At 38.6% G+C, this 16,826-nt stretch overlaps 1 long non-coding RNA gene across 1 annotated transcript in view; it reads left to right on the top strand.

Moving 5' to 3' along the window:
* Positions 1-10,397, top strand: part of LOC121960356 — a 34,124-nt gene extending 23,727 nt beyond the window's left edge. The window contains exons 2-3 of the long non-coding RNA XR_006106971.1: positions 7,821-7,923; positions 10,342-10,397. This is a non-coding gene — a long non-coding RNA (uncharacterized LOC121960356). The remainder of the gene's footprint in view (positions 1-7,820; positions 7,924-10,341) is intronic.
* Positions 10,398-16,826: the final 6,429 nt, after the last annotated feature.

Below are 16,826 nucleotides of genomic sequence, written 5' to 3'. Positions count from 1 at the left end.
TGACCCAATGTGACCTTGATGTGACCTAAAATCAGTTATTTATGATTTTGTAAACCATTATCAGTCTATGTTTTGACCTTTGACCCTGTGAAGTCAGACAGGTCAGTGATTTGGTTTGACTTGAGTGTAACCAAAGTAAAAGTTACTTTCACCAAAAACATTTCACAAATTAGTTGTGTTACTGTTCTGTAATTCAGAAAGGTTCTCGACAAATTGTTTATTAATGTTCAAATTATAAAATAAAATGTGCTGTAGGCTCCATTTATATTTAAATCTAATAAGAGACTTTATAAGTTTAAGTAGCACAAGAACACCGTTTTTGAAGACCCCATTGAGCACATTTATATGCATGTACCTAGTTTAAAATTGGCATACAGTGTACGATTTGAGCCAGTTTTTGATCCAATTCCAGCTTTGTGTTGTTTGCTGTGTACAAGGGGGGTTAAAGAGCTAACAAATATGGATATCACAAGTCATCCAAAGCCTCTTGTCTGAGGTAATTAAACCCACATTTATACTGTTACTGTTAATACTGTAGGGCTGAAAAAAAAAATACATATGTTGGTTGTTTAGTTGTTAGAGGTTTAAAAAATGGTAAAGTAACATTTCCCACAGCCTTATGTGACATCTTCATTTTGCTTTTTTGTTTGACCATTTATCTTTACGCAAAGATCTTTAAGTTGAAAGCATGTGAGACGAGGATAAGCAGAAAATTCTTACATCCGAGAAACAGGAACCAACAAATATTTGCTATTTCTGCTTGAAAAATGACTTAAGCTTACTGGTTAATCTTGACTAATTGATTAGTCGACCCTACTTTACTGTCAATGCACACTCACATGATGAACTCTGCATTAGCACAGCCATCTCCAGTTCTGCTTTGACACAAACGCTCGGAAGTCATAAATCTTTCCCATCTCTTCCTCTCTTCCTCCACATGTGATGGGAACAAAAGATTATTGAGGAAGTCACTAATATGAAGAGGAGTCATGCCCGGGAAGCTATTAGGAAAACTAGTTTGACTGAGATTCCAGTGAGCCAGGAGAGAGCGGTTTACACCAGTGAAAGTCAAATGTTACGCTGACTGGTATGTGAAACATAGTGAGTATAAGGCTAAGAACTGAATGCTGCTAAAGGGAAGGTTTGCAGTTTTAATCGTATTTCTGCTGATTTTTAATGCCCCGCTTAATGAGAGACCATAAAGAAGCCCATTTGTACCACTGTGATGAAAAAAAGATGATTTTGTAAGTCATTTTAAATAAAAAAAGCCTCTCGAAATAATGACCTAGTGTCTCAAAATGACTTAGTACCTTAGTATTTCAAGATAATGACGTAGTGTCTTAAAATAATGTCATAGTATCTCAAAATAATTAGATAGTATCTCAAAATAATGACATAGTATCACAAAAAATTTAGATATTATCTCAAAAAATATCTCAAAATAATGACTTAGTATTTCAGAATAGTGAGTATCGTAAAATAATGTTATAATATCTTAAAAATGACTCAGTATGTCATAATAACGGCATAGTATATTAGATAATTAAATAGCAACTAAAAAAATAATGAGACAGTATCACAAATAATGTCACAGTACCTCAAAAAAATACTTAAATACTTAATTAAAATAATTCTTAAAGTGTGACAAAATAATGAGTTTGTCCAAATAAATAGTATCTCAGAAAAATTAGTTGGTTAGTTTCTCAAAAGTAATGAGTTAGTATGTCAAAATAATGAAATTGTATCTCAAAAAAAGACTAAGTATCTCAAAATAATGTAATTGTATATTAAAATAATGTGTTTGGATCTCAAAATAATGTGTTTGGATCTCAAAATAATGAGTTAGTTATTTCAAAATAATGAGAAATGATACAAATTCATTATTTAAAGGTACTAAGAAGTTATTTTGGGTAAGCTTTTCATACTAATGACATTTTTTTTCCCCTCTGACTTTGCAAAAATGGGTTTCCATAGCACAGAAAAGCAAACTTCATACTGTGTGTTTTAGTGTATTAGCAAAAAGATTCATGTTAGAGAATAAGCATTAATCCATTTTTCATGTCCTGTTGTTTGTGCGGATGTATAATATGCAACCACAGTGACTATTTCACTTTCAATAGATGCAGCTTATGACAGATCTTTTATGAAGAGGAAGTTGAGAAGTGCTCAAACGGACGTGCGGAAACATCTCTCAGCTAGTTTCACATGGTAGTTGTGTGTCAGATGTATGTGTCTGATTGTTTACATTCCTCATGTGTTGCATTCACAAAACAAACTTTGAAAATGAGCCAAGTTTCTGTCCGTCTGCTTTAATGTGCAGCAGTTTCATGAAAGACCATCTTTGTTTTTTATTAAGGCCGTTTAATCGTAAGTCCTCCAGGCTTAATGCTCCCATCTCGCTCCTCTTTGTCCTCGCTCCTTCAGGAGGAAGAAAAAAACAAAAACGTGTGTGCATTCACTCTGGATTTGCACCTGTTGAATGGAGCGTACGTCTTCCCTGTTTTACGTCTTGGATTTACAGCCCTCAGCTGGAGGGACGACCTTTCACTCGGCCTCTATGGGAGAGCCGCAGCAGCTGTGATGACTTCACTGGCTCCTCGTGTAAAAAGACGTCGAGGATGGGGAGGGCTCTCTCTGCACCTTGAACCTGATAGCAGCCTGATTTGACACGCCGCCTCCCGTCAGCTGTTGGTTTCTATCCGATTGATTCAAAGAAGTAAAAAGGTGTATTCATTTCTCCTTGTGGTCTCATTTGTATCTATTCATGTGACTGAAAGCGAGGCAGGAAGAGACCACTAAAATGCCCCCCCATTTTTTCATATGTGTGGTCCTTGGCAACAAAAAATGGACTTTTTTATGAAGCCAGCAGCTGTGTAAAGAGAAACATTAGCAATGCTGACTCATTACAAAGAGTAGCTGAGAAGTCTGAGCCAATTTATTTCTGGTTTGGCAGAGAGAAATGAGCACACTTCCACTGGATAACAGAGTCTCAGTATGAGGAGAAATCTCCGCTTTGTAAAAGGATGATTTTAGGAAGTGCCCCATTACAGAGCAGCTCCTCTTTTGCCTGCTGGCTTTCCTCTGGAGCAGCTGTCGGTCAGCGTGTCAGTGGGTAAATCTCTGAAATTCGTATTGCTAATGAGGCTGGAGCTCTTGAGGAAGGCCTGGCCCTGAACTCGGCATCACGCAGTGTGGAGTGACGAGGCTCCCCTGCTTTAGTTTCAGACTGAATATTCCCATAAATCTGTGCGCGCGTGTCTGGCTTTGCTTCTTTCTAGCAATCTTTTCTAAGTGAACGAGGTCTTGAGATTTCCTGCTGGTGATCGGTAAGCTCTGGGTGGTCTCTTGAACTCGGGACAGTCCAGGTCAGACCTTTAACCACCCTCCAGGATTGTCTCTGGCGACTGTCGCCTTCATGTTTGTCAGTCCAGTCAAGAGGTTCCCAGGTAACGAGCTTGTTGTCGATGAAAGACGGGTCGCAAATCTTCGTCGGAGCAGCCGCGGTTAGCATCGGCACTGCTGCACATTCCTGCCGGTTCACGTTACAGCGGAGATATGAAGCAGCTGGAGTTCAACGAGTTTAGTTACTGGTGACTCAAAGGGGCTGACTGGGCTTTTATTTAGCAAGTTGGAAGCAGCTCGTTGCAGATCGCATGTCCTGTCCTATCTTCCGTGACGCAGTGACCAATGAGCGGATTCATTGAGGTGAAGAAGTACTTAATGGGTTTTGTGACTTCGTTTTATTGTAAATGAAGACTAAAACTGCATTTTTCGCACCCCAAAATGCTGCTTTTACATAATGGCCTCCAGGGGGATAAATCTTTAAAAAATAAGGCAAAGAATTAACGTTGATGTTGACTTTGTCAGACGATGTCACAATCGAGAAAATAAGGATTTTATCAGCAGCAGCTTTGTTGCTTTGTTGCTGGTAAACATGTCTTGCTAATGGGCTGCGATTAAGGCCACAATCACACTAATAGGTTTTCTTTTTTGTGTGATCAAATTTTTATTTAGCTTTGTGCAGAGTATAGTAATAAATCATACATACATAGCCTCATCTCATCCATATGTGCCTTCATGTTTACCAAGTTTTGCGGGTATTGATACTCTAAAAGGAAAGATAACCTTTTTGTGCAAACTGTGTTTTAGGTAGCTAAAAAAAGGCCTCAAAAACTTTAGTTTTTAATGTTGAATTATAGACAAGAGAACATTTTTTGGTTTGAGATATCAGTTTTCTCCTTCATGAGGCATCAAATATGAGGTGTGGATGTGACCAAAACAGAGCTGGCGTTAACCGTATCACAATAACAGGGTTTTTAACATATTTTCACATAAAATGTGCAGATACTCTACAGCAATACTGAGGAACTGAGGCGTCATAATTCGGTAGGATGCACTATCGTAGTCGGGAAGCGTTTTGGTAACATGTTTTTGAATACATCTTCTTGACCATCTTCTCCTTCACACACAGTTTCGTGATGTGTTGTGCATGATTTTCATTGAGAACGAAGGAGATAAAACCCCTGTTTTAAAAAATACCGGTGTACGTGCGGACTCGGCGAAATCCTCCGACAACTCGCCTCCTTAGAATTAAAAGGTTTTATCTAAGTTTTGAGCAGTTTTGAGATATTGAACTTCAAAGTTTTGCATATTGCATATAAATCTTTTGTTTCCTCAGTAAAAAGTCCAAAAATGCACATAACTTTAAAGAAAAACCTCACATAATGAGAGTAACTCAGTTCTGACAGAAATGTCACATAGAACCTTATTGTTCTAAGGTGACAAACTGTGTTTAAATTCAGCTGCTTTAAAACACAGTAGCGGTGACTACAGAGAGCAGGAGGGGCCTGAACGGAGGTGTGAACAGGCTGTCACTCTGCAGAGTGACTGGCTGTGTGCCGGACACAAGAGTCATAAAATTCTGCTTCACTTGGACGGGTTGTTGGGTAGAAGCCAGCATGTGGAAACACAGCATTGTGAGACAGCGCTCGTCTGGTTTTGTTTCTCTCTTTATCTTTTGTACTTTTGCTTTTTCACATCCTCTGAACTTCTGACTGATTCTTCCGTCAGATGATAAAGTTAAATTCGATGTTAGGCGGTGATTCCACTCTAATGTGTTGCTTGTATTACTGAGAACCTGCTGGTATCATGGTATTAGAGTTTTTATGGATGGCAGCCAGCCAGTGACCTATTGTAGACGAGACTATCCCTCGAGCGCCATTGTTATCAAGTGACCTGGTTTAATCAACATCAGATGAAATGGGATTTCCCACAGCGAAGCAAAGTCATAAGGGGAAATGTCATAAAAGCTCTCCTGCATGCCTCTGTGCTTCAGCAGCAGCCAGTTTGGTTACTGCTTATCATGTATAAATAGCAGTGGTGCATAAATGAAAGTGCAGAGCAGATATGAGTGTGCAGCGGCCGTCTGTCCATAAGAGCTGCTGCACACTGAAAAGATGCATGTGATCTCAGTGCCGGTTTTAGCAGGGCCACGCTCAGATACCAAACCTCCACAAATAGTGAGGGATCACGTGAGGAGGCAGCGGGGCACGGTGCCAGGCGGGTCGTGTTGGTTACAACCTCGCCCACATTCCTTTTCATTTTCTGTCAGCCCCCTTGGAAATACATTTTCTCTGACATGTGGTGTTTTTTTTTTTTTTTTAAAGCCACTCAGCTGCCCAAGAAGTCACCCTCTGTGGGAGTCATGTAATGCTCCTATAATGGGACAGTGACGGAAGCGCCAAATATGTCAGCAGCAAAATGCATGACCTTTTTAAATACTGGTATACTATATGTATTCATTTTCATCGTAACATACCTTTACCAAAGAGTTTAGTGAGATGTATGTTGGTTTAGTTCAACCTCAGTTATTGGCCAAATAATTTAATAATCCATGAACTGGTTTGGGTAATTTTTTGGAAGAAAAAAAGAGAAAACAGAATTTCCATTTTCTTGAATGTGAATAATCACAATTAAAAGATAAATTGAATACCTTTGGCTTGTTGGCAACGCAAGACATTTGAGGACGTCAACTATGGCACGTAGAAACAATGATTGCCTTTTTCAACCATTTTCAGGCATTTTGTAGACTAAAACAGTATTCAGTTAATCGAAAAAAAAAAACGATTAATGGATTACTGAACAATGAAAACAATTCCTAGTTGCAGCCATATTGTCAAAGGGCGCGCCGTCATCGAAGAAGTACAGCGTTCTGTTACGATATGAATTAACGGTTAACTTTCACTGCACTTGGCGCTCTGTGGCCCAGAGTACACTCTGTCGCTCCAAGAGTTTGATGCTCAGAATAACTGAACGGTACATTCCTACAGTGCTCTGAATTAATGGTCCAGTTTGTGCCAAAGTGCATGCTGGTGCTCGGAGTGACTATTTATGAATGCACCCAATGTGTGTGTGTGTGTGTGTGTGTGAGAGGGAGGGAGAGAGAGGAAGAATAAGAAGCAATATGTGGACAAGGTTGATATTGTGGCGGCCACAAATATATTAATGTGTGAAAAACCCCAAACCAAACTTTGGTCTTTAATGTTGCATCATTGTTAAATGAGACGAATCTTAGTCCTGATTTTAGGCCAAAAAAGGGTAACAGCCATTTGTCTCTTTTTAAGAGTGTCCTTGTGTGTGACACATTTCTAGCGTTGCATTTAAAGGCCCCTTCATTCAAAAATACCTTGTTTTGCTTTGGCATCATTTCAGGACATGCACTTAATAACATGATTATGGTTTTTCCACTTCCAGCCAAACAAGGTGACTGAAAGTGAGGCGACTCAACACATTCAGTGTATGACATGTTTTGCATTCACACATTCCAGAGTGGCTTTCCCCAACAGGCGCTTGCACACACACACACACACACACACACACACACACACACACACACACACACACAGACAGCTTTAGGTGCAGCGACAGGGAGTAGAGGAGAATTTCAGGCGTCACAGAGAGACTCCAGTAAAAAGCAGAACTGTCCATTACGACCTTAGCGACACTTCTCTGACATGTTGCCTGTGGCTTTACAACCAGAAGCTACTCTGAACCGTCATATGGTTCACAGCCTGAAAGCCGGCTTTAATATTTTTTTGTCCCTTTTTTTCGCTTCTAGCCATTGGCTGGAGGCTTGATGTTTTCCCATTCTCGTGAGCAGGATACCTCAAGGATGGCTCGAGGGAATATATTTTGGTGGTCAAAGGTCACTGATGCTTCAAAACACGTTTTTAGCTCAAACTCAATAATTCCTGTGCTAATTATGACGTAGACATTCACACAAATGTCTACTAGGATAAAATGATGAAGTGATGAGAGATCAAAGTTCAACTTCACTTATTCACTTATCTTAAAAGTGTGCTTTTCTATGCTGCTGTGTTGGAGATGTGTTTGAAGTATCCATGTTTTAGAATATGTAGCTTCTTTGCAGCATTTGAAGCGTTGTCTGTTGTCATGGTTACACATGAGTCTGGACAGATGTGGATGCAAATGCAACTTGGCTGATTTGCAGAGGCATACGATCGTGAGTCGGTAATTCAAGTTTCTTTATGCATCCTCTCGGACTCCTGACTTGTTGATCTGATTCACGGACTTTTCATGTAAATTTGTGTTTTTACTCTGAACGTGGGAAAGGATGAGTGCTTTTTTCTTTTTTTTTAAATCTGAATTTCACAGCAAATTTACAACGAACGGCCCCACAACTCATAATGAAAGGAGCGGCTCATCTGCAGAGCTGAAAGTTTTACTTGCATTATGAAATGAAAGTCGACTCACAAACATGTCATATCAGTACTTAAACATCTCCTGTCTCTGTTTTGCAGGGTGGGTGGTGTTACAGACTCTCATGCAGTCCAGAGATTTCACTTGCAGCTGCTGTGCACAGAGACGACCGAAGATACTGATCTGAATGGGAAGGATGCAAAGGTGGAAGCAGTCAGTCAGTGTTGGATTCGGTTTCACTGCGTCTTAATACACACACACAAACACACATGCATTGCTTTTAATACTATCTACTTCCCCCTTTCATTGAGAGGACACAGATACACCCTGAATGGGCCCCTGTGGTGATCTACATTGTGGTTGGGAAGTACCTAATGTTACAACTGTCATGCTGGTCTGCTTAAAGGGCCAGTGCCGATCACGTTAATGTGCAGTAAGTTCAGGAGTCAAATGAGGTTTTTTTCTGTTTTTTATGGCACAGTTTGTCCATGATCAGGAAGTCAAATTGGCTCACTTGAAATGCAGAAAGAGACAAAGGAAAAGGATGTTGCCTTTTTTTTTTAATATGACAGTTTAAATAGACGTGTCTAGCGGATCTCTGTGGGAGACTGTTGTATGCATGATCCTATTTAAACCTAAAATACGAACCAAAATAGATTCACTGCATTGCAGCTGAGGATCCTGTCTTCTGTGTCAGTTACCTTTCCTGACATGCAGTGCAAACATGGTATTTTGCCATAATAGCTGCAGTAGATCATTGCATAGTCTTGTTTCAATCAAATTTTTTTTTAAAAAAACATAACTAGAACATTTATTCTTTTTGTAGCAGAAAGCTAAAACTTCTCTTTTTCCTGTCATCACATTTCCATAATCGCCACAGGAAATCCTGTATATGAATATATATATTTATCTTCTGTCTTCCACGTCATGATGTCATGACCTAACATTACATTACCTTAGCTTAACTTAGCTTACGTGAGATGCACATGTGCAACAAATAACCATAATTATCATTACTGGTTCTGGTGTTATGGTTTACTGCAGTTTATCGTTGCTTGACCATTGCTGTTTAATCAGCTTTAAACACTGTAATGCATTAAAAAGTGGACACCTAGAGTGCAATATGAATACTATGTAGGCTATATCACTGTCGCTTTTTATAGCTTTTGTAAAGTCTTAGTATTTCACAAAAATATCTTTGTGTGCACAAAGATATGTGTGCACTTTTTCTCAACAGTCAGATGCTGAATCCCCCTAGACAGAACTTAGTCATCAAAACTTTGAGAACTTCTGATCTATGATTTTTGTTTAAAAGTGCTCTAAAATGGTCAGTTTAACTACTGAGTTTCTAAAAATTTCTCTCTAGACTTCCCCTGAAGGTTGCGTCCCCCACAATGTTAAATCGTTGATAACGGACCTGTGATTTACCAACATACATAGCCTTTTAGCTTAGGTTGTACAGATTTTGGGGATATGAAGCATTTGAAGATACTCCAAAAAATGACATCACAAAAAGCACAAGTACCAATGTAGGCACTGGTGGACCATTTCTATTGCAAAGGGAGTTCAAAGGGTTAATAAAAACATCAATTAAATAGGTTTAAATATCTCCATATTCATGCTCTTTAAAAAGAAACAGAGAAGTCTGCTCAAATTTTCCCAGCTTGACTAATTTTAAATAGCTGAGGTCATGAAAACATTGTGCCAAAATACACTGAGAATCCGTGATAATGTGTAAATGAAGTCTGACCACAGTGAGGTGAAACGGGAACGGAATTTGTTTCGCAAGTTTATAAAACCACATACAATTTTACTTGCGTTTTCAGCGTGCATGCTGTATGTCTTTTCTGGCACTTTACACTGTTGTATGTTTTGAAAAAGCTGCACACTTGTCTGAATAAATCTCTCACTCTGGCAGATGTTTACTGAACGTGTGTTTTTCTTAGAGTCCAACAAGCGGCTGAAGCGTACTCATTACACTGAAGCCGGTCCAGGGTTTTCTGCATCGTTACCTCCTGTTTACAGCTGCAGAGAGTGAAAGCGTTTAATCTGTACATGAGCTCCTCACACTTCGCACAAGGGTCAGTTAAGCACAAAAAATGTGCTCTTACTATGAAGTCTCAACCACAACACAGGGGTATTTCTTTATGAATAAGGTGTTGTCCTGCAGAATTTCCAGTTACAACTCAGATCTTATTTTCATAGTTTTGGCATTCATTTTTATTTGGTTATAATAATATTTTTATTTGCCAGAGTCATTTCTGGGATCTGGGAAAGGAAGTGACATTTTAAAAAGAAGTCTGAGGTGGTAAGAAACCAAATAGGACAGCTTTTAAACAACCTCCCAGGATTAATGTTTACCATGGTCCAAATAACAGTGGGAAAAAAATAACAAATACTCATCTTCTCCAGCCAATTAGAGTAAAACCAAAAAGCAAAAGTGGACAGTAATTGGGACACAAACTGTTTAAACAGTCCTCACAGTTTACCGAGTGAGTTATTGTTACCGACATTACAGGTACGCTCCCTGTTACAGTGACAGAAATCTAAACTGTTGACTTGTTTACAACCTGTCTGATGGTTTTACTGCTTATTTGTTTGTCTTTTGTGGCTTTTTTATAGTGAGTGCAGTGAGGACAGGAAAGGCAGGGGACAAAATGTAGCAAACAGCCCAGACTGGACTCAGCCTTAACAGTATTCACACACTCCAGGTGAGCTATCAGGGCAGTGTCACTATGTGCCCATCTTAGTAGAGAAAGTAACTAAAGTATTTGTGTAACTGTACCTTTAAACACACAGGACAGTATTCTGGCAGCAGCTACAGCGCCTTGCTCAAGGGCAGCTGACTAATCATTTGTCTGTCTGCCACCTCCAGTTCAGTCTCCGGGTTTGACCACAGCAGGTGTTGGTTCATGTGATGGATTCCACACTGCATCCCTCTCACTTCTGCCGGCCCAGCGCAAACCTTTGGATGAGGTCAGCTGAGTGGTTAGTCATGCTCACTGGACTGAATCTCCTTCTGCCGTGTCACTTTTTATCTCTCTAACCTCCTTCACACTCAAACACTCAGAGGACAACTATGTTGTACGTTTACCAGGTCAGGCTGTCTGAATTTCTCTTTCGCTCGCTTTCATGTGAAGTCGGGGTTGTGTCTGGAAGAAAAGCGCGGGGGTTAAACAAACAACAAACCTCACTGAAATAAAACTCCCACTCCCTTTTTTTCTGCGCTGTCGTGCTTCACGTCCCACACAAATTACTACGAGACTTCAGGTAATGAATAAACCGGGGATGCCCACCCAGCAACCAGGAAACAGAGCAAAACTACACAAATGCTCACTCCCAGATTGGTAAAGCATGACTGAGTTTCCCACCACTTCGCCACCTCATCGTACACAACGGTTTAATGCACACAAACACGCGCTCAGCATATGTACACGTAATTAATGCAATCATCATTCATCTTTGCACAGTGGTGCTCATTTTAGGGATTTTTTCTGTGACCCAAGATGTGTACTGTCTGCACACACTAGAAAGAGAAACTGTTTATCACATAATTTTATTTTTTTTATTATGCATCACACACACTAGGTGAACTGTGATACTTCAAAAAAAAAAAAATCTAATTTTGCTTCTTACTAGGAGTGATGGAGTCCTACATAAACACACAGTTTTTACCGAAAGTTTGAACCTTTAACAGTCACACTAAGAAATACCTTTGCGAAAAATTATACAACATTATGGATCGTAGAATATGAAATGCATCAATTTATTAAGAAAGCAACATTTTCCTAATGTAATGCTTTGTAAAAAAGTGCATAAGTCAATGTAATATAATAGAAATCTAACGAAGTGATGTCATACAATAAATATATAAAATTAAATAAAAAAAATAAACAAACACAAAAATCTGTTTAGAATTTATGGAGAGAAAACAACAAATTGTCAGTGTTATATAATACAAATCAGAAAATAAAATTAACTACAAAAAAAACAAATACATAAAAATAAATATATAAAAATAAATACACATGATAATGAATGTAGTAACAAAATCTGTTTAAAAATACAGGGTAGAAAAAGTGAAGCAGTTTGATCACTAAAAATGTCTACCGTACCGCTACAATGCCTGTTAAGGGACTAATTCATATGACAAAATGTTCATAATTGTCAAGATGTCCTGTCTTTTCTCATTGATTTTAAAGAATTTACTTTACTTTACCGATCACTGGGGGAAAATTGTGGTTTGTTACAGTCGCTCTGATGCCATGCACAGAGAATTATAGAAAGTAGAAACGAGGACCAGCACAAAGTATTTAAAAATATAAAACATAAATATAGTAATAATAAAACAAGTAGTACTATTATGTAAATATTTAAAAAAATATTTAAGAAAAGTTAAATTTGAATTTTTATATTTGACTACATCAGAAAACTATGATATAAAAACCGTATTTTAAAAAAACTGAGATACCAAGTGCTGTGGGGCTTTAGTGTAAGATCTGAGGGAATCGAATACTCTGTTGTGTAACAAAATGAAGTTTATGAAGCGTACCTGTGGAGTTGTCTTGTGCTCACAATGTGCTGCAATTCTTTACGGCCCAGTAAACCTGTTTAAATGTCAATTTAACTGAGCTTCACATGTCATTCTTTGTTTTTACTGGCTCACAAAAGGGAGCAAGGTGAAGTGAAAGACAAGACAGAGGAGTTTAAAGTAGAAAGTTACAAAAGGTATTCATCACGAAAACCTCAGATTTAGACAAAAAACAAAGTGTAGTGAGTGGTATCAATCCTCTAACAATAAGAAATAAGCATAGCCTTGTTTTCAGAATGTCAAACTGGAAATAGGAAGCAGGAATATTCACCAACTGTTTGTAAACATGATACTCAATCTTGCTTGAATGTACACTGCAAAGTACTATTGAATGCCGCATTTGTTTTAATGAAAAAGCTGATACTTACTAACTAATACCCCTTTCCCACCAAAATTAGTGCATGCATGCAGGTTTTTAAAAAATGGTAAACCCATTAAATATAGATGATAGACTGCGTTCCCATTTTCTGTGAACACACCTCTGCAGCAGGCGATTTTACCTTTCTGTTAGCTTTGTGTGTGTTGTGTTGTTTTGTTTTGGTTTGGTGGTGTGCCCGTGCGACGTCATGGACAGGCAGAAGAACAGGTAACAGTAGACAGAAGTAGGACCAGAGGTCTTTGAAATCTTTAGTGGTTTCTTCTCTTTCTATGTCTGACTTATTCAGCCTTTCTTTCAAACTTGGTGCAGACTAACTTGGAATAATGTGTTAATGCAGCTTAGAAGGAAAAGGAGAGTAATTACTGTGGATGCATAATTGTATCGCGCATCAATTAAGGATCTGATATTAGCGTGTCCACCAAGGTGTTGAGTTCCAATGAATGGCAATTGGAGCTGGAGGCGACAAAAACCCATGTCTACTGACCTCTTGAAACAAAGTCTATTTTTCAGGCCTCTCAAAAATATTCAAGCATTTATTTGGTTGACCTTTGCAACTGGTGCCAATAGGGCATTTTTAAAAACCTTTAAAAACAATGCTTTGTCCTAGCACTATTGTCCAGAGTTCTGAGAGAGAAAACTAGATTATTTTATAGGAGAAAACCCCCAAAGATTAGAGGAATGTCTTAAAGAGTAATGTAATTTTGGGTACAGTGTGTGTTTTTACTCTGCATTCCTGTTTAATATCTTAGAATCCATTGGGATCCACTGTTGTAGATCAAAAGATCTATAAATAAATCAAAAATGTGAAAATATATATAATTTAAAATGAACTATGTGCTCTACTGAATTCATTTCTGAGGTTATCTTAATCTTCTTATATCCTCAGTTTAGATCCCTGCAAATATCCAACCAGTGGATGATAAATTTTCCATAAAATAATAAGTTTTAGGCTGATTTGTGCCATAATAAGTTCTTTTAGTATCGTCATCATCCAGAGTTTTTCAGTGTAGGAAAATGTCCCGACTGTCTGACCTGACCGTCAGTGGTCCCGCCTCGGTTCACGCCCTCCGCCTTTTGATGTGGCTGCTCTGTTTGTTCACCAGCGCCAGCGGTCTGCTCGCTCCCATTCAACAATCTGCCACTTGCTAAATCCCTCACTCTGACTGGGCGGCGGCTGCATTGTTTGCGTTTTACACCAGGAGGTGAGAAACATGCGGTCTCATTCACACCTCTTCAGCCTCTCCAGCCCAAATCAGGTGTGACTTCTCACCTGCATTCAAATCCAGCGTGGGCCCTGGTGTCGTCACTACTTCAGAAGACACCTTTGGCCTCAGTATGTGACTCTCAGGTTTTCTTTAGTTGGCAGGAGCAAAAAGAATTATGAATTATGAACTTTAAACATGAATTAAGTTTGACATTTATTTGCTGGAGGGAGAAAGTTTCTTTGTGCTCACCTTTAATCTGAGTTGAACACGAATGCATGTGAGGATTATTTGTGACATCTCAACGAGCCAATCATGGTGTGATTATGCAACTTGAAACCTGAACACACACACTGAAAATGGACTTTTCATAGTGTGCATGAAAGTTAATTCATTTCATACACACTAAAAACGATACTGGGGCAATCTGACTCAATTTTGGTAGCGCTGGTAACTTTTACTCAGTAATTGTGGGCATTAAAACTACTATCACACTCAAAATATATTGTTATTTTGCCCCAGTTTTAGTGTTATTTTTATTATTTCCATTGGATTATTCAGCCATACCACTATGTGTTTATTTGGCCCATTAAAAGTATCATCTTTACATATCTGTTAGGTCATGAACTTAACTAAAAAGAGTGGTTACTTTTAACGGTGCAATTGTATTCTTAATCTTTATAGTCATAAATTAGACAAAAAAAATTGTCATTTTGTGTACCCAGTCATATTTGCACAGGACCAGTATTACTTGGTGACCTTGAGTGATTTGTAATTATTGCAGCATTCGTTTATGATTGTAACCTGTCATTTTGGTAATTTGTCAAGTAAAAATAACTCCACATGCCTAACATATTTCACCAAACACAGAGGTCATGTGATAATATCAGTCCTGTGCCAATCGTCTTTTTGATTTGGGGTCGTACTTAGGTTTTCTGTATTCTCTCCGCATTGTTTCTGCCTCTTTCCTGGTTGAGAATTTGAATGTGGGAGGCTCATCTCGGCATACAAAGGAGACCCATTCGCAGTGAGAGCAAGCTCAAATTTCTTAAATTCTGATTTCTACACAATTTCTAAATCACATGAGGTCCCCAGGTAATACTGGTCCCATCCAAATAGGGCCTCAGTGCTATTTTTGTATTTCTGTTTATTGTTTACTAGTTATTTTGACCCCCACACTAAAGATCACGGGGTTAAAAGTGACCTGATACAGCAGCAATGCAATACTGAGTTAATTTGATCCTGTACCCATGTGGAGAAAACCACCCTGTTTTGATCCAGTCAAAACACCCCATTGGTACTGTGTGAAGTTAACCCCTCACTTTTTAACCCAGTGATTTTTAATGTGTGATAAAATAAGATTTATATAGATTACCTGACTGTAAAATGTACTATACACATTTTACTCTAAATGATGAGTGAGGAGTGAACGTAGTATGACTTTATATGGTTTTGTTAGTGTCACAATGTGGAAGATTGGTTGCAAAATTTGTTAGAAACATTTTGGTTCCAGTTGGATAGACAGAGAGGCCATTTACATGGCAACAGTTCTTTCATTAAATGTAAAACTTTTGTTGTGGTTGGCCTTTTGTTCACACGACAACCTCATTTTGGTAGCCTGAAAATGCAAATTTCTGAAACCGAGTTCCAGAGTGTTATCTTAAAATGCAGTCCCCTCAGCCGACATGTAAACTGGAAACGCGTGGATCCCGTGAAAACGGTGATGTCACAGCTGCATGTTGCACATGCGCATAGTGTTCCTCTGTGGTGTTTCATCACAAAGTTACACCGAGGATTTTCACGTCATCATATGAGTGCAGATTTTTTTTAAACCGCAAAGGGAAAAAAAATCCGTTTTTTGTAGGGCCGTTCTTGTCCTAATGTCTGACGACTCTGTGTTGTCAAACAGCCTACAGGGTTTTGTGTTCACTGAAGAAAGGTTGGCTGTCTGACTCAGATGTCAAACAATGATTATATGAAAAGCACAAGCTAACTGGAACCATGATTCATTCGCTGATGATACATACCTCCACTTATTATATTAAGCAGGAAATGGTGAAAAACGGTCGTGGTAACAGTTTTCAGGGCAGCATCCCTCTACAGTCTAAAGAGTTAGACAAGCAAAAGTTTATTTGTTAACAGGATAATTTTGAGGAAGACAAAAACTTTATGAATCACTACCAGGAAATATGAAATATAAACACAGTTTGAATATTCCAGACTGCAAGGCAACAACTTAACCGAAACACAGGTATGTCAATATTTACATTTACGAAACATTAGTTTGCTTTATCACACTGAGCAGCTGAATCATGAATACACCGCTAGTGAACTCAGTGGTTTTACAATTCATTGACATGAAGAAACAACAGCTGAAACTGAGGAGAGGAAACCATCGAAGTATCACGTTAAGTTCCTCTTGTCTTAACACTCCACCAGCACCATAAATGGAAGGAACTTCATTCACAAATTTGCACCCTGTGAACCCATGACAACACCCGGTGCCACCTCCGATACTGAGACCTGCGGGTGACTTGCAGCCTGCAAAGTGCACATGCATGAACACAGAAGCAAAATAGAGCACTATATTTCACTTTTTTTTTGAAAAATTTTGGAAAAAATGCAAATACAGCTCATGTACATGCAAATATTTTCTAAAAACATAGTTTTTCATCATAGTTTTTGTCAAAATGCATGCAAAAATGCTGCAAAAGTTTAGCTTTTCATTCATCGTATTCTGAGTTGAAAGATAGCGTAACCACGTACCAGTATTTTCCATTACTTGTGGCTCCATAGATCAGATTTTAGAGAATAAAACGTACTTATTTATGGTTTTAAAGTCAGTAAGAGGTTTGCTGTGACTCTGTGGCCTAGTATTTTTACTACTAAAGGTCAGTAAAGGGTGGGGTGGGATAAAAATAGCAAAGGCCCATTA

This window comes from Plectropomus leopardus, chromosome 21 (assembly GCF_008729295.1).
Source record: "Plectropomus leopardus isolate mb chromosome 21, YSFRI_Pleo_2.0, whole genome shotgun sequence".
In the NCBI taxonomy this organism is placed as follows: domain Eukaryota; kingdom Metazoa; phylum Chordata; class Actinopteri; order Perciformes; family Serranidae; genus Plectropomus; species Plectropomus leopardus.
The sequence above is the reverse complement of the archived record's forward strand: the minus strand, read 5'-3'. Positions and strand labels throughout refer to the sequence as shown.